Source organism: Triticum aestivum, chromosome 7B, assembly GCF_018294505.1.
Source record: "Triticum aestivum cultivar Chinese Spring chromosome 7B, IWGSC CS RefSeq v2.1, whole genome shotgun sequence".
NCBI classification, from domain to species: Eukaryota; Viridiplantae; Streptophyta; class Magnoliopsida; order Poales; family Poaceae; genus Triticum; species Triticum aestivum.
The window spans coordinates 402,107,938-402,126,941 of record NC_057813.1 but is presented as its reverse complement, the minus strand read 5'-3'; the positions used below and the strand labels follow the sequence as shown (position 1 = coordinate 402,126,941).

The following is a 19,004-nucleotide window of genomic DNA, read 5'->3' as shown; positions in this document are numbered from 1 at the left end:
ACTGCCGTGCGTACTGCCCGGGAAAAGCCCCGCCCTCCACTTTTAACTACGCTAAAATAGTTCGAGCTTGTTCATTCTATATAAATATAGTACTTACTGTATGTTTATTCACCCATGGGGTTATTCAATGAATGGAGGGGCGGGGAGCACAAGTGAACAATACTAGTACTACTAGTAGTAAGTAGGAGTCGTACAGTAGTCATCTTAAATAGAGAGTTCCTTTCCTTTAATGCCACGTACACAAATTGAAACGCTTGTTGTGGAGAGAAAAAAGATAATCCCTCCACTATATATGTACGCAGGGGCCTGAGCGCTTGCTTTACTAGGGTTGCTCTCTTCATTCTCTCATCCTCTCCAGATATAAACAAGACAGCGATAGCGATATTTTCTCTCTGCTCATCGTTGGTCACAGATCCGGCCGGTGTGTGTAGAGGACTAAAAGGCGCATCGTTCACGTGGTCATCGCCGCCGAGGGAGGAAACCCACAGCTGCCGGAGGGGCCCGATCCTCTGCCCGTGCCGTTCTCTCCAACACAGCGCTAGCTCGGGAGGTCCTCCGACCCTTCTTCCTTCCTGTCGTATTGTCCGCAGATCCGACCTGCCGCTGCCGACATCCCGGTGACCCTCAGGTATAAGTTCTTCGAAAGCGGCACTGCTCTACTGCCCCAGCTCCCCGCATGTCCTTGAAAATCGGCACTTCTCCAAATCCAGAAGACTACCCCAGCTCCCCACGTGTCTGCATGTGCATGTTTTTTTACTCCCATCAACTCTTCCAAAGCCACCTAAATCTATCTATTATCTATTATTATTATTTAATTAAAACAGAAGTCAAACAAGACATCACGTGCGTCCACATAGATTAAATTTTCTTGATCCTTCGATTTATTTATTGATAGCTGAGATTAAAAGATGCAAATGTTACGTCAAAAAATATGTGCACGTACAACTATTACAACATGGCACGTGCAAATAGTGCACACAAGTTAAAAAAACATCCATGTCCATCGAACATCAACTAGCCCGCACAAATAAAAAATATCTTTCCATCAATGGGTCAAGGATAAGAAAAAATAATAGTCAAACCTAAACAAATAAGGAACCTAAACAAAATAAGGACAACCACCAGACCACGCGAGGAAAGTTCCAAAACAGAAACAAATACAGACAATTTCACAATCTGATCTCCACACGGTCTCAGCCACCTCAACCCAAGACACCTCAACACAACCCATTATATAAGTATAGCCGGCCGGACAAGCAACCACCAAACAGTTAGAAGTCAGCAACCACGACTTGAACAAGCCACACGCGACTCGACGTCCACACCAAAAGCCACCTCCAGCCGCTTCAATCGACTTCCGACGAAGTCACGCCAAAGCACACTCGACGCCCGATGAAGTTACGCCCAACTGCTCCAATCAACGTCGGAAGAAGTGACCCGAAACCACTTTCGGTCTGCATCATCAGATTGGTAATTGTTATTTAGTAAGCTTACTTTTTCTAGATAGAATCTTCATAAATACTATTTCAACTGACAAATTGTTCCCTGTTAATTTTGAAGACATAACACTATGGCATACAAGAAGTTGAGCGACTTAACTACAAGGGGACAGAATTGAAACATTCAAGTGAAAGTAATGAGAATGTGGGATTCAGTCAATCCTACAACCGATGATCTTATTAGCCTAGATATGATACTGATGGATGAGCAGGTCTTTTTTTTAATATATTAATTGGAACTTTTCTGTCAGATGAAGCAACAATTACTAAACATATTTGATTCTTTCGACAGGGTGAATCAATCCATGCTACTATCTGGAAGAATCTTATAGATACTTTTAGATCAAAAATCATTGAGAAATCAGTTTATGCATTCAACAATTTTAAGGTTGTGGAATCCACAAAATATAGGCCAGTGAGCAATGAAATTCAAATATTTTTTGCATACAATACAAAGGTAAAGGAGATAAAAGGATCTTCAGAAGTTTTTCCAGATTATTGCTTCGAGTTTGCTACCATGGACACACTAGAAGAAAGGGCAGAAAAAGATACACAATGCTCAAGTATGTTTACAGTTGTAATTTTGACTTCCAAATAATTGTTATTTCTAATTGTTATATCACTAATATACAAATATACAGATGTCATTGGACTACTAACACAAATGAAGCCTGTGGAGACAAGAATAACAAAGAAGAACCCACAACCTTCATATCTCCGCGAGATTGAAATCCTAATGCCAGAGTAAGTGCATATGCATATGGATGTCTCAAATTTAACCAAACCTCCCTCATGTGCACTAACTTCTCAGATTGGCAGCAATAGCAATAGTAGATCGTTTGCAAGAAAATATTCAATGGTGGTACATGTCATGTGATAAGTGTCACAAATTGGCTACCAAAGAAACCGACAAGTATTATTGCAACAGTTGTGGTATATATCCAGAGAAGGTCGCACCTCGGTAAGCATATTATGTTACTAAAATATGAACAACTGTTATATTATATTTACTCTCCACTAACATGAGTTGTATGTTAGGTACCGTGTTCGACTCCAAATTAGTGACCATACATCTACTACAAGTTGCACTTTATTTGACGAGGAGGCTGCAAGATTTCTTAATACATCTGCATCTAAGTTGCTGGACACACTAGATGGGAAATCGGAAGAAGCGCCAAAGATTATTCAACAATTATGTGGAAAAAGACTTATATTTCGGTTAAGGCTCAATGATAGTAATCTCACATTCGGCACACAAAACTATGCAGTAAAAAGAACATTTGTGCCTAATGCTAAGGTTGAGATGCTCTACTTGGACAATAAAGCCGAGGAGGTAAAGTCGCATTAAATTTTTACCATTTTCAGAATTCCTTAACTAATTCATCTTACATATGTTGCACAGGAACTGATGGATGATGAAGTTGACACCGTGTTAATGAAGAAGCAGAACATGCCGGATAGAAAGGTGAATGATTTTTTAAAACTATATACAAACTTCAGATTTTAGAGATGTGTCTAATTTTGAAATTCTATATGATTGCAGTCAAAGAATAATAAAGTTTCACCTGGCGAACTTTCATGCGAACGGGTGCCTGTGAAAGAGGAGCCAAATGATAGCAATGGGACTACATTAAACAAAGATAAGCGTCAAGACAAAGTATCATCGTCATCACGTGTGCTCCGAAGTGGCAATAAAAGGAGACTTAGATCTGTTGCAATATCAGATAGCTCAGAGGATGAATGCACTGAGACGAATATGCCTGAACAAAAGGACAAAAGGCCAAAAATACAATGCTTGAAGATGAAGATGAAGTATGGAAAGCAAAGCCCAGGAGAACAAGGATGTTATCTAGATAATTAGTGAATCAGTAGCTTATGAAATAAATAGTACGACAGTATATTTGTATCAACCATGATAAGTAAGAGTACTTAATATCGATCAGGATAAGAAGGATACTTATTAGATTAAGGGTGTGAATGTTACCAATGTTCTTAGTCATCTAGATAATTAGTGGATCAGTAGCTTATGAAATAAATAGTACGGCAATTTATTTGTATCGACCAAGATAAGTAAGAGTATTTGATATTGACCAGGATAAGAAGGATAGTATTAGATTAAGGGTCTGAATGTACCAATGTTCAAAACAGATAGTTAACTTTCTTCATCTAGTTTCCTTTATGTACATGCTATTTTCGGCAAATATGTATAAGGCGAGCACAATAGGCAGAAACATACTACAATACTAGAGTTTCCACATTAGGTTTCACTTCACAATTTGAAGAAATTATACTTTGCCAAATCTATATGAGACCAGCACAATATAGAGGAACATGCTTCAGTAAATTAATAGCAGAACTGGATATAAGCAAATCAACGACGTCTTGCTGGAAACTAGAATATGTTTCTCCGTTACTTGATATGGTTACCAGATGTTACTTGAGAAAATTCAACAAGTGAGTTTTTGCGCAACAAACCTATACCAAAATTAATATCCAAGGTAACATATTAACACACACAAGATAAGGCCTTTGCAGTTTAAGAAAATAAACAAGAAATAATCTTCAGTACAGAGGATGCAAATCATCAGTTTACACTTACATTTAATAGTAATTTGACAGGAAGAACAATGAGGAGGCCAGCAAGAACAAAGAGGAGGCCAGCATCTCACTGTAGTCAGATCCAATAATTCACCATCAGTGGATGACTCGGTGAGTTCCGTAACAGCCTCCTCCATTGGATCAAACTACAATACCTCTGCCATGGTTCTCTAGCCGTCGGCCATGTCATCACCTTGGCCGAAACCCTTGAGAACGCTCCGCCGGACTCCACGAGGTCGTCGAGGATCCAGGTCCTTGAGAATGCGCCCGCGCACTCCGCGCAACTGCAGACTGCGCCAGACGAAGAGAAGTTGGAAGAAATGAATCAACAAGTGTAGTCGCGATGGTTTGGGAATTAGTTCGGTGATGGCAAGCGGCAAGATCTTCATCAGTCGGATAATGGAAGAGGTGGTGCAGGCGGATGGATAAGGTTGCTGGTGGGGATTGATTGAGCTGAGAGATATTTTTCTTTTATAAAAGATGAGAGTTCTACATAGATGACGACCTGTATGGGTTGTTTATACGGGGTGGTAATTTACTAAATGACTAACATGGGCCCCCATCAAAACTGCTGGGCCTGAATAGGCTTCATACGTGGTGTATGTAAACTTGGATTTGGAATTTTATCTCTATACCGTAATCGTTACCAACTCAGTTCCTACTCCTTATCGGAACTCAGTTCCTACTCCTTATTGGATAGGCTGATACGAGCACGTGTTAGCGTACTGCCCTTAAATAGCTGGAACAAACACTTCGGTGAACCACGGGATCGTATCATCTAGACCTTTGGACCATCAACCCATCAAAAACAAAGTCAACAAGATTAGTCACAACCGATCTAGATTGAATCGCAGGAAAACTTGCACATGAGTCGGGCATGCCAGACTTCAGATTAGAAGGTAAATGCTCTCCGTGGAAAACTACTATTATCATCAATTCAAAGCAACCTCATATTTTTTTATTCATTATTACATTGTTTTACATTTAGGCATATAATTATAATACTGACTGAAATAAACTATCCTCGCACGTCTTGCCTTGGCTCTTGACATAAACTCTATTTTCTTTGAGAAAATAGTACCAGCTTCTGTTGTGAACTAAAACTGACACACAGGCTGATAAAGTCATGGCAGCAATACAAAGATATGCTTTAATAATTTGCTACAAAAAAATCCAGAATCGCTACAGGATTTGATTTGCAGCAAAGATACAATTACGACAATAATTGGCTCAGGCGTGTGAAGCTTTACAAAAATTAAAAAGAAAAAGAAAACACAATCAGGTATATTGTTGACCTTTTTCTATCTTTAATGTAATGCTTACTATTTTTTGGTACTTTTCTAACATATATATTTGAAATATTGCCCTTTGAAATATTGCAGAACCTAATAATTTTACGTATAGTGCTAAAAATGATTTTAGAGAGTACTTCGCCGTACTAATTCCCATGGAGCAACTGTCGTTCACTGAGAAACAAGCACACTGTCACAGCAATAATGCCATCCACTGCAGCTCCAACCACACAACACAATAATCCTGAAAGCATGATGATAAGTATTATAGGTTGTTTCTACATGCAGCAAGAATCTCTTATTTACTGCATATATTGTTAATCTCTTGAGAACATTGTACATAAAGTAGAATTTAAATATATGATACTATATTGCTAAAAGAATATCCAATGCAGAAATGAAGGGACAGTACACGTCAAAATCCGCAGGCTAACTTACAAAAGAAGCTAGAGAAGCTATTATCAGGAGGAAACAACAACTCCAAGAAAAAAGGAGTAAGAGATGCAGGAATACACAGGAAACAACCAATAAAAAAGAAGAAGATGCTTCACGGAAGAGAAAGGAATAAATCAAAGAAAGAACAAATGTGAAGCATGCAAGAACAAGTAGGAGCGACAATGACCTTGGAAGCAACATCAAAGAAACAAACAGCAGCACTACGTCCGAGAGTTATTATAGCAAAATATGGAACTTTGGAAAGCCAACATATAGATGTGAACATTGCAATGCAATACTATGGTGTGAAAAAAGATTAAATTCTCATAGAGGAACCAAAAAACCTTCTTTCGGAATTTGCTGTAAACAAGGTAAGATTGACCTACCAAAGATGGCACATCCTCCACCTTACCTCGCAGGACTATTAACAGGTGAAGGAAGTGATGCAACAAACTTCAGAGAAAATATCAGGTCATACAACTCAATGTTCTCATTCACATCAATGGGTGGAACTGTTGACAAAGAAATAAACAAAGGCAAAGGACCATATGTTTTTAGACTGCATGGCCAGAACTATCACCATATTGGAACTCTTCTACTTGAAGAAGGTAACAAACCTCGATTTGCCCAGCTATATATCTATCAGACAGAAGTGCAAAACAGGATAGATGCTTCAAGATGCAATGATAATAAATCAACTGTGGACCCTGCCATTGTCAAAGAACTACAAAAAAATGCTTGATGAGAACAACGTCCTCGCAAAATCTTTCAGAATGGCAAGAGATAGATTCAAAGAAGAAGACTACCATGATTACACACTTAGAATACTTGGGAAAAGGAACGGAACACACAACCTTCCATCTGCATCGGAAGTTGCAGCATTGGTTGTAAGAGACCTAACTGGAGAGAGCGAAGGACGAGATATCGTTGTCGAGTACAAAAATATGGTGCCTCACAGAATATCGGAAACCCATCCAAAATTAATGTCGATGCAATACCCATTGTTGTTTCCATACGGAGAAGACGGCTTCAAGCTTGAAATACCTTACAACCGAACAAAAGAAGATGACAAAAGCAGGAAATATGTAACTATGCTGGACTACTACGCATACTACCTACAGCAAAGACCCGACCAAGGAATGTCGCTGCTAACGTCTAGACATCTGTCTCTGCAATTTTGGGTAGATGTTTACACATGCATTGAGCAAACAGACTAAATTGGATCAGGAATAATCAAGGGAAGCTACGGAGTGAACTTTACAGTGGACTGCAGGACGCGATTGAGCGAGGGGACACCAGAACAGAGCAGGTTGGAAAGAGGATAATTGTATCTTCATCTTATACAGGAGGCAGAAGAAACAAGGCACAGAACTTGCAAGACGCTTTTGCAATATGCTGTTGGGCTGGATATCCAGACCTGTTTATAACATTCACATGCAACACGAAGTGGCCCGAGATCCAATACATGCTAGATGAACCAGGAGGAGGCCTAAATCCAGCCGACCCGCCAGATATTATTGACCGAGTATTCATGATAAAACTGAAGGAGCTAATGAGAGACATCGTTGTGAAAAAACACTTTGGAGAAACTATATCAAGTAAGATCAGCCAACTTCTCATTGCTAACTAATAGAACCTAAAGTTTAAATTTTTTAGCACACCATAGCCTTTGTCTATTTACTAAAATTCTTCAGAAATCTAACAAAATCAAACTTTTAATCAATGCAGTTATCTACACAATAGAGTCCAGAAGAGGGGACTCCCGCATGCGCACATATTGGTATTCCTCAAGGAGAATTACAAGTGCAAAGGACCATCAGAAATCGATCAAATAATCAGTGCGGAGATCCCAGACAAAGATGTCGATCCTGACGGATATGCAGCTGTTGAAAACTTCATGATGCACGGGCCTTGCGGAGAGGCAAATACAAAATCACCATGCATGATGGACAATAGATGCACTAAACACTTCCCAAAATGATATAATGTCGATGCCACAATCGATGAGGATGGCTTTCCAGTATATAGAAGGCGCGACAATGGAAGGACGATCAAAAAGGGAGGAGCAATGCTCGACAACAGATTTGTCGTGCCATATAACCGAAACCTTTTGGTCAAATTCCGAGCTCACATAAATGTCGAGTGGTGCAACAGGTCCAGGTCAATCAAGTACTCCCTCCTTCCCAAAATATAAGGCACGGTTTGACTTTTCTGGTCTTCGTTGCACAACTTTGACTATAATTTTTATGTATTATATGTCTATAAAATTAGTATACATACATATGAAATAAAATTGCTTTGCAAGACAAATACGGCGATGTCATTTATACATGTTCAATCCATATACTTTGATATATATTAGTGGTCAAAGTTGTGCATCAAAGACCGTAAAAAGTCAATCGTGCCTTATATTTTGGGAAGGAGGGAGTACCTATTTAAGTACATCCATAAAGACGACGACCAAGTAACAGCCTTACTAAAGGAAAGAGACGCGGCAAACGACTATGATGAAATCAAGAAATACCTAGAGATGAGATACATATCAACAACTGAAGCATGCTGGCGGATATTCCAGTTTGATCTACTACACCATCGTGATCCACTAGTAGAGAGACTGCCATTCCACATTGAAAATGAACAAGTTATTTTTCCAGACTCAACTGACATCGAGAAGATAGTAAGAAAGCCAGGAACCGCAAGTACTAAGTTCACTGAGTGGATGGAGGCAAACAAAATACATGAGGTGGGAAAAGAATTAACCTATGCAGAATTGCCATCAAAATTTGTATGGAAAAGCGACACCAAAACTTGGGAGGAGCGGAAAAGAGGCTTTGCTATTGGTTGAATCTACTATGCACACCTGCAAGTGGAGAGCGGTATTATATGAGAATGCTTCTAAACACAAAGAAAGGATGCACATCATTTGAGGATATTAGAACAGTTAATGGAGTTGTTCACCCAACATACAAATCAGCATGCCAGACGCTTGGTTTTCTTGATGATGATAGTGAGTGGATTGAATGCATCAATGAAGCATCAACATGGGGATCCGGGACACAATTACGACAGCTATTCAGCACAATTTTATGCCATTGTGAGGTTACCAGCCCAAAGATGTTGTGGGATTCAACATGGGAGGCACTATCTGAAGATATCCAGTACAAAAGAAGAATTATCCTAAACTTTCCTATGCTGCAGCTCACTGATTCACAAAAAAAAGCATATGCTCTGATCGAGATAGAGAAACTAATGAGGCAAGCAGGAAAGACACTAAAGGACTATCCAGACATAGAACTACCAAATGCTACAGAACTTGAACAACTTGGGAACAGAATGATAAATGAAGAACTTAGCTACGACATGGAAACACTAAAGGTGAGCACAAAACCATAATAAGCAATCTTAACCATGACCAGAAAATGGCCTTTGATGCAATAATAGAGTCAGCTGAGAGAGAACATGGAAAACAGATATTTGTAGAAGGCTATGGTGGCACAGGCAAAACATATCAATGGAAAGCAATTACAACGAAACTACGATCAGAGGGAAAGATAGTGCTTGCGGTAGCATCATCTGGCATTGCAGCTTTGCTGCTCCAAGGTGGAAGAACAGCACACTCAAGATTCCACATTCCAATAAATATCACGGAAGAACCAACATGTGAAATAAAACAAGGCTCACATTTGGCTGAACTGGTAAAGAAGACCTCACTGATATTGTGGGACGAGGCTCCGAAGGCAAACAAACACTGCTTCGAGGCACTAGACAAAAGCCTTAGGGATATTATAAGGTTCACAAACCAAAACAGTCTCGAAAGGCCATTTGGTGGCATGACCGTGGTGCTAGGAGGCGACTTCAGACAAATACTTCCAGTCATAACAAAGGGAAGGAGAGAACAGATAGTAAATGCCTCAATCAAAAGGTCATACCTATGGAAGCACATCGAAATATTTAGCCTAACTGAAAATATGCGGTTGAAGTGCCTGTCAGAAGATCCAATACAAAAGCAAAATGTGGCTCAATTTGCAGCATGGATATTACAAATTGGGGACGGAAAAAGAACAAACGATGAAGGGGATGATTGGGTAAAAATACCTAAAGACATAATTCTACATAAAGGAGAAGACCCCAAAGAAGAGATAGTCAAAAGCACGTACCCAAACTTGCAACAAAACTACCATGACCGTGAATTTCTCGAAGAAAGAGCAATACTATGTCCAAGGAATGAAACAGTTGAGAAGATAAATGACTACATAATGAGCCAAATACAAGGGGAAGAGGTGACATACCTAAGCTTGGACACTGTATGCAAGGCAACAATGAAGTACAACACAATGGAGAATATGTGTCCAACAGAGTTTCTTAACAACATGACTATCCCAAAAATTCCAAACCACGAGCTAAAACTGAAGGTAGGTTTGCCGGTGATGCTCCTACGCAACATCAATCAAGCAGCAGGTTTATGCAATGGTACAAGAATGACTATTACACAGCTGGGAAACAGGTACATTGAGGCACAAATAATCACAGGAACACATGTCGGTGACAAGGTATACATACCTAATATCATTATGTCACCAAGCGACTCAAAGTGGCCCTTCGTGCTAAAAAGAAGGCAATATCCTCTATCAGTTTGTTTTGCAACGACAATAAATAAAAGCCAAGGTCAATCCCTAAACAAGGTGGGTCTATATTTGCCTAAGCAAGTCTTCTGCCATGGGCAACTATATGTGGCACTATCAAGAGTCACAAGCAGAGAAGGATTAAAGGTGCTGATTGATGACACGGAGTGCCCAAGCGAAGATAGCGCAAAGAATATAAATATAGTATACAAAGAGATCTTCTATTTTTTTTTGTTATTCAAGTAAATGTATATCAGGGCCAAATCATGATTTAAAAAGTACAATGTATGGTTCAGAACTGTGACGTCCATGTGTTGTTAGATATGACTAGAAATAATGTATACAAAATGATATTACAGATTGGATTTCTCATTATTTCGTAACAAGAAATAAGAACATAACAATGCAGATTATTATTGCCATACACTGCTTTCATGAATAGAGATGTTAACAAATGTGTACAACTAGCTGACTTTCTGCATGGGCAAAAGTTTCAAAATCTTATTGCAGATCTGGAATAATAACCAGTCTGAAACATGATTCTCACAAATCTACAATTTGGTAAAACTTGAATGTCAATTCTATCAGAATATATTACAAGTTCATCCATCATAATTTTTACACTAATGTCAGTTTGATTCCCTAAAAAATGCAAGGTATATAAATTGCAGAACTGAATATAGATCCATGCATTAACAACAAAAGTATGTACGAGATTATCTAAAAAGTTCAAATTACAATGGCATAATCAATGCTAGGATGTAAACACGAATACTTCAAATTTTAAAAATGTAAAGCCAAAATCTGAATTTACATTTAATATAAAAAATGAAATTATGATGCAGATTTGGAAAGCAAGAGGGGAATGGGATGAGCCGTATGCATCTTTCTGATGCAGAGACTGGGGTAAACCCCCTTTTCGAAAAAAAAGAGGCGAATGGGAGAGTACAAAGGGATTCATACCTGTCAGCACGTCCGCAGCCTAAGGCGACAGACAAACAGAAGATGGCCCATCGCAAATGGACTTCCAACATAAGCAACAGTGAGATGCCGCCTCGCTGGTGGGCAACGCCTGATCCGCAGCGCATGTCCCGGCCTGGGCAAAAAATGGCCACCAACGTCACCTCCTCCAAGCTTTGGCCACGGATGGGCAAGCAAATCAATCTGGTATAGTACTCCACTTGCGATTTGGTACAGCATCTCCCCGTGGACAGGCAGGGCACTCAGATTTGGGGCAGCAGCCTCGATGTCTTTTTCCCCTTGCGACTTGCTACAGGATCGCACCATGGACGGGCAGGGCACTTAGATTTGGGGCAGAATCACCCCATGGACGGGCAGCCTCAGTTTCTTTCAATTCCCCTTCAAAGGCAAAGAAGAAAGGGAGCGGCGTACATCCCTTAAAAAAAGAGGCGTACACATCTATCTATATCTATATCTATACCAATATAAAAAGACCCAAACGGGCAGATCCAAACCATCTCAACCGTCAAATCATGATATCTAGCGGTTCAAATCGCTCCAATGTTGAGCACCAAACACGTTTAACGCTCTAATTACCCACCACTGCCATTGGTTATAAACACGTTTTGACTCAACGCTGTCCCATGAAATCTGTCACGTAATTAATATCCTACCATTCCCGCAAAAAAAGTAATTGAAATCTTACCAAATACCAACGTGCAATAGATATATCTTATCTAATATAACGTGCAACCAATATCCTACCTAATATAAACGTGCATTGCACGTACTTTATTACTAGTTTCTTCTAAAAAATGTACGCATAATGGGACGGGAAGCACGTTGAAAAAGGTCAACATGTTTGAAAAAGTAAATCAAGATCATTTAGCAAAAAAATATATCAAATCTACATTATATTGACAGCACCATTGACAATTTTCAACGTCTCTATCAATCTAATTATTATTATCAAGGAAATGCTGAAGAGACAATAATTTAAATATCAGTACAATGTTAACATGAAAAAAAATACAAGTTCAATTCCCTACAAAATGAAAAGGAGATCAATGACTTATCAAATAATTATATAGTGCAGATCATGCAGATAATCCATACATGAACAAGAAAGTACCTACGAGGTTATCTCCTAACTTGAAATTGCAAGCGCAAAATCAGCGCTAAAATGTAAACAAAAATGCTTTTAAAGTTCCAAATGTTAACTTGCTTAAATACACAAACTAAGTAAATCACATTATGAAGTACAAATGATGCAAAGCAAGAGGATAATGGGAGTGTGCAGAGCGGCAGAGAGATTCATACATGTCGTTTTTCCTCATCCTAAGCGACAAGGAACTGCAGGCCGTTCAACACAACGCCAAAGCTCGCTGCCAGTACCCATGACCTCCCCGGCGGAGCGACATCTGCCTTTCCAGATCAGCGACGGCGAGATGCGATCTCGCTGGTAGCTGGCGCAAGAACAGCTACTCGAACGCGCGGTCCCTCCTCGGTCAGAAATGTCCTCGAAAACCAGCAGCACACACCAATTCGCTAGGAAATCCACGAACCAGTGTACCCTTCTTCAGCTCAGTCACCGCCTCCTCCGCCCCACAAACCTCCAGCACCGTCGTCGATGAGGTCGAGCAGCACGCCGCGTCCTCCCGTGATCTCCCCCTTGCTCACCGTCCCCAAATCACAGCCGCATAAAGAGAACGGTACAGTAGAGAAGGGGATTTTGTTGTCAGCCTAATTGGGGAAAACGATAGCAACGATACCCTTTTCTACTTTTTGCTATGGCATGAATATTAGTTTTTTTTGCGGGTGGAATGAAATATTAGTCCCCGCAAAAAAAAAGAAATATTAGTTGTACATATCTTTCTATAGCTAAGATGGACAAACAGCACGTACTTGGAACTACAATTGAGAAATACGTTCTCTCTCAAATAATAATACAACATTCATTTTCTAAATTATATATATATATATAGAGAGAGAAAATCCATCCTACCACCCGGTGGTAGTTACCCCACATATCTCATATACTACCATGTGGTACTATATATACTATTTTATTATTTTAAATATGTTCATATAATATATCTAAGATATTTTAAAGCAAGTTACATGAAAAAATTGCATATGAGCCCATAGTTTTTGTTATATTTGTGAAATACGTACATATTTGTACGTAAAAAAGAGCATACTCAAAAAATGGTACATACTACCTAAAAATTTGTATATATACTACCTAATCATTGTTGTATACTACATACTACACGTACATACTCTCGGTTTCGATGGATACTACATATAACATACAAAACGCAAGTGGTGGTAACTACCACTGCTTGTAGGAAACATTTGTCTAAATATATATATATAGACACACACAAACCTTTTTTGGCGGGTAAATATATATACAAACTTAGGTGAGTTTTTTATTTCCGTCAAAAAAAACTTAGTTGTACAAAGGCATTTTTTAGCAAAGATTTTAATCAAATGGATACAAATCCTATAGTGGACAAAAAAATGAGAAACAAATATGATTGTACAGAAAAACGAAACAAGTCAAAATTCTTAGGAATATGTCTTACATATATACTCCTATATTATTCCTCTAATGGATTATGGCCATGTAGTGGAACGACATGAAATGGAAAAAATGGATGAAAAAAACTAAAAAGATACATGGTAATAACCAAAGCACAAAAAAAAGTTGAAAGTAGGCAAGATTTTGTTATTCATTAACGATAAATTTTCGTACAATGTCAATAAAATAATCAAATGACTAAACTGAAATATGAAAAATGTAAATCATTCATTGCAAATATAAATACATCGAAACCTAGCCGCGCAAATGCGCGGGTACACTCGCTAGTTTTTAGTATTATTAGAGGTAAAGCTACTTCATGCATTCGAATCTAGGGCTTTATTGAAACAACGAAAAAAGGGGGGAAGTTTTAGCATGAATCTAGGACTTGATTCAAAGAGAAAATAATATGGTGAAAGTAGTAGAGACCGGATACCCAACCGGTCTCTTGGTTGAAAAGGGAAATAATGGGAAAATACAGTACAAATTGGATAAGGAACAGATCTATTATTGGTTGAAAAATGGATAGAAAGTGGCGGCTGGTGGACAAGTCAAAGAGTATGTCCAGGATTAGATTTGCTGCCATCACATAGTAAAAGGTTTCCAGGATTAGATTTGCTGCCCTCACATAGTAAAAGGTCTCAGGATTAGATTTGTTGCCCTCACATAGTAAAAGGTCTCCAGGATTAGATTTGCTACCCTCACATAGCAAAAGGTCTCCAGGATTAGATTTGTTGCCCTCACATAGTAAAAGATCTCTAGGATTAGATTTGTTGCCCTCACATAGTACAAGGTCTCCAGGATTATATTTGCTGCCCTCACATAGCATGAACAAACTCGGCATCACCACTTTATGCCTCCTTGTAGGTACATAGTGCTGATGCGTCCACTGTCGCATGTCCTTATACCAACCTTTTGCTGTTGTTAATGTAAGGGCGCATGTAAAATGGAGCGATCACACTGTTACCACAGGGACATGTCTAACCAGTGTTATTGTGAATCTAATGCCCCTAGTGATAAGATGCAATTAAACTGTGTTACAAATGGCACTCTTGTTGTTTTCCCCAGTATGATAAGTAAGTTGCTCCTTTACGCTGTTGAGTGTCCTGGTGTCCCCACGGTCCCATGCCCTTAAACCAATTGAGGGAGTCCTGGACTAGGGGGTGTCCGGATAGCCGAACTATCATCATCGGCCGGACTCCAAGACTATGAAGATACAAGATTGAAGACTTCGTCTCGTGTCCGAATGGGACTTTCCTTGGCGTGGAAGGCAAGCTTGGCGATACGGATATGTAGATCTCCTACCATTGTAACCGACTCTGTGTAACCCTAGCCCTCTCCGGTGTCTATATAAACCGGAGGGTTTTAGTCCGTAGGACACAACAAACAACAACAATCATACCATAGGCTAGCTTCTAGGGTTTAGCCTCCTTGATCTCGTGGTAGATCCATTCTTGTACTACCCATATCATCAATATCAATCAAGCAGGAGTAGGGTTTTACCTCCATCGAGAGGGCCCGAACCTGGGTAAAAACATCGTGTCCCTTGTCTCCTGTTACCATCCGCCTAGACGCACAGTTCGGGACCCCCTACCCGAGATCCGCCGGTTTTGACACCGACATTGGTGCTTTCATTGAGAGTTCCTCTGTGCCGTCGCAATCAGGAAGGATGCCTCTTCCCGTCTTTAAAGACGGTACTATTGCCGAGGGAGCTTTGGCCACCGGCCAAACTGTCCGGCTAGGTGGTTTTCTTATGACCGCCTGTTCGGCCGCCGCTCCGACGATGACCTCTCGGGTCATCAAAAGCGATCTTCACGTCAACTCGGAATTCGCCGAGCAGCTAGATCCGATGGAGCTCTCCTCCGTAAACGAGCTCTTGGATCGCTTCGCCGTCCTGGGAGTCGCTACAGACTACGATCAGATTGGGCTTAAAACCGATCTGAGAGATCAACTCTCCCCAGGCTACCCACCACGTTGCTGTGGTGGAGGAACAACGCGACGACTCTTCTCCTATATTAAAGACCAGTTATGTACGGATTTCGGATCCCTCCATGCCGGATTCCCGCGGAGGGACGGAGGTCAATCAAGTACTGAACCTAAAGTCGGACAGCGGACCAGATTCATTGAACGACATCCAGCAATCCAAGCTTCCAAATTCGGAAACCTTTCGGCCCTTGAGCCTCAAGTTGGGCAGGGTTCCGGACTTAATACCACCCGCCCACCCAAACACAAGCGATCTATCTCAAATCCGGCAAGAGCCCGCCGAAACAGTACATCACTACTGGGCCAGATTCCTCCTGGTTATGGACAGGATAAAGGACTACCGTGAGGAAAACGCAATCTCAATTTTCTGCAAAAATTGCACGGACAAGGGAATCTTGAACGCTGCAAGTCGTCGCGAAATTACACGCTTCGCTGACCTGGCGTCCATAGTACGAAAGTACTGTGCGATGGAGAGTGCCTGGAAAACTGAAACTAAATTTTGGGACAATCCGGCTCCGAACACAACCCTAGTCCGAAACAAAAGGGTGCATCATGCTCAGGCACCCGGGACAAAAAGCAAAAAGCAAAAAACCCCTAAAGGGCATGGAACCGTACTAGAGGGATGGCTCAGCGGACCCTGTAAAATTCATAGTACAGAGGGCGCCACTCCAACACATAGCCTTCGAGCATGTTGGATTCTGCGACAGGTGGCCAAAAGTGGCGAAGAGCTTCTAGCCCCGGAAAACCAACCTAGCAGTACCGGTACGGTATTAACAGTCTTCGAGACTTTTGCATCAAACAATATGCGGAAACGAACAATCCGCAGCCTCGCCGAAGTCTACCAAGTAGCAACAACAAATCCGTGGAGTGACACGGCTATCACCTTCAACGCCAGCGACGAACCAAAATTCCGCACAGCCCGAGCACCAGCCGCATTGGTCCTCAGTCCAATAGTGGACGACTTTCGTCTTACCAAGGTACTCATGGATGGCGGCAGCGGATTAAACCTCATCTACAAGGAAACCCTTTGAAAAATGGAAATAGACTGGAGCCGCATTGAGCGAAGCAGCACAACCTTCAGAGGAATAATCCCTAGTCGGGAAGCACGCTGCACAGGAAAAATTACACTGGATGTGGTGTTCGGCGCGCCGGACAATTACAGGTCCGAGGAGGTCACGTTCCAAGTGGCCCCGTTCAGTAGCGGATATCACGCCTTATTAGGGCGAGAGGCATTCACAATTTTTCAAGCTATACCCCATTATGGATACATGAAGCTTAAAATGCCCGGGCCCAATGGAATCATCACTCTTGTCAGTGATCCAGACATAGCACTCCGCGCCGAAAACAAGACAGCCGCACTAGCCCTAGAGGCACTATCCGAAGCCCTAGCGGCAGAGGAACTCACTACGCTGCGCTCCACGGTGAACAGGGACGATGTGATACTCGATAAGAGATTCAAGTCCACCTCTTTTAAACCAGCGGACGAAACAGTCAAATTCCAGGTCCATCCAACGGACCCCACAAATACGGCCTCCATTGGGGCACAATTAAACCCCGATGTAGACGCCGCACTACGAGAATTCCTTCGGGAAAATTGGGACATTTTTGCCTGGCACCCTTCAGATATGCCAGGAATCCCACGCAGGCTGGCAGAACACAGCCTAAACATCCTCAAAGGATTCAAGCCAGTCAAACAGGCTCTTCGGCGATTTTCCAAACCCAAAAGACAGGCAATGGGAGAGGAGCTAGCCAAGCTATTAGAAGCCGGATTCATCAGAGATATAAAACATCCGGACTGGCTAGCGAACCTGGTAATGGTACCAAAGAAGGACAAATCCTGGCGCCTTTGTGTCGATTTTAAAGACCTTAACAAGGCATGTCCAAAGGATCCTTTCCCCCTTCCCCGCATCGACCAAATCATCGATGCTACCGTAGGACACGATTCATTGTGCTTCCTCGACGCATACTCCGGATACCATCAAATCAAGATGGCGGAAACAGACCAGGCCGCAACGGCATTCATTACTCCATATGGACCATTCTGCTTCAACACAATGCCCTTCGGGCTCAAGAACGCCGGCGCAACATATCAGCGCATGATTCAGACATGTCTGGCAACCCAGATCGGCAAAACAGTGGAGGCATACGTAGACGACGTGGTCGTCAAGACCAAGCATGTCGAAACTCTAGTAGACGATTTGAGGCTCAAATTCGACAACCTCCGAGCATATGACATTAAGCTCAACCCGAAAAAATGCGTTTTCGGCGTACCAGCCAGAAAGCTCTCGGGCTTCATTGTATCCGGTAGAGGAATTGAAGCAAACCCAGCCAAGATCCGAGCTCTGTCACAGTTGGATATCCCAAAAGATCTCAAACAAATACAAAAATTAACTGGATGCATGGCAGCTTTAAGCCGCTTCATCTCCCACTTGGGAGAAAAGGCGTTGCCCCTCTATCGCCTCCTCCGGCGCACCGAACACTTCGAGTGGACGTACGCTGCCACGGCCGGACTCGAAGAAATAAAGGCCATATTGGCAACAAATCCGGTCCTGGCCGCGCCCAACTTGGGCGAACCAATGCTGTTATATATCGCGGCAACACATCAAGTTGTAAGCGCGGTGCTCGTCGTCGAACGAGAAACAGAAGGGCACAAATCCCTCTTCAAAAACCTGTGTACTACGTATCCACTGTCTTAACTCCATGCAAGTCCCGGTACCCACATTATCAAAAGATAGCGTACACGGTGTTCATGGCATCCCGGAAGCTGCAACACTACTTTCAAGAGTGTTCGATAACAGTTGCCTCCGAAGTACCTCTCAACGACATTATAAACAACCGCGACGCGATGGGCAGGATTGCAAAATGGGCCATTGAGCTCTTACCATTCGACATAACCTACAAACCACGGCGAGCTATAAAGTCGCAAGTTTTGGCCGACTTCATCGCCGAATGGACCAAAGCTGAACTCCCTAAAGAGTACGGCGCATACTCCAATTGGACCATGCATTTCGACGGCTCCAAAATGTTG

At 41.5% G+C, this 19,004-nt stretch overlaps 1 long non-coding RNA gene across 6 annotated transcripts; it reads right to left on the bottom strand.

Annotated features, from left to right (window-relative positions):
- Positions 1 to 1,026: 1,026 nt before the first annotated feature.
- Positions 1,027 to 13,181, bottom strand: LOC123159965 (uncharacterized). Of its 6 annotated transcripts, XR_006479943.1 has the most exons (4): positions 8,585 to 13,174; positions 8,349 to 8,438; positions 6,442 to 6,548; positions 1,027 to 6,336 (listed from the first exon to the last, which is right to left on the bottom strand). It is a non-coding gene; the product is annotated as an uncharacterized lncRNA (long non-coding RNA). The 6 variants fall into 6 exon arrangements; XR_006479941.1 differs by having other exon boundaries at positions 1,027 to 8,684; positions 8,792 to 8,969; positions 9,754 to 13,175; XR_006479942.1 differs by having other exon boundaries at positions 1,027 to 8,438; positions 8,585 to 8,684; positions 9,754 to 13,175.
- Between the last annotated feature and the right edge of the window lie 5,823 nt (positions 13,182 to 19,004).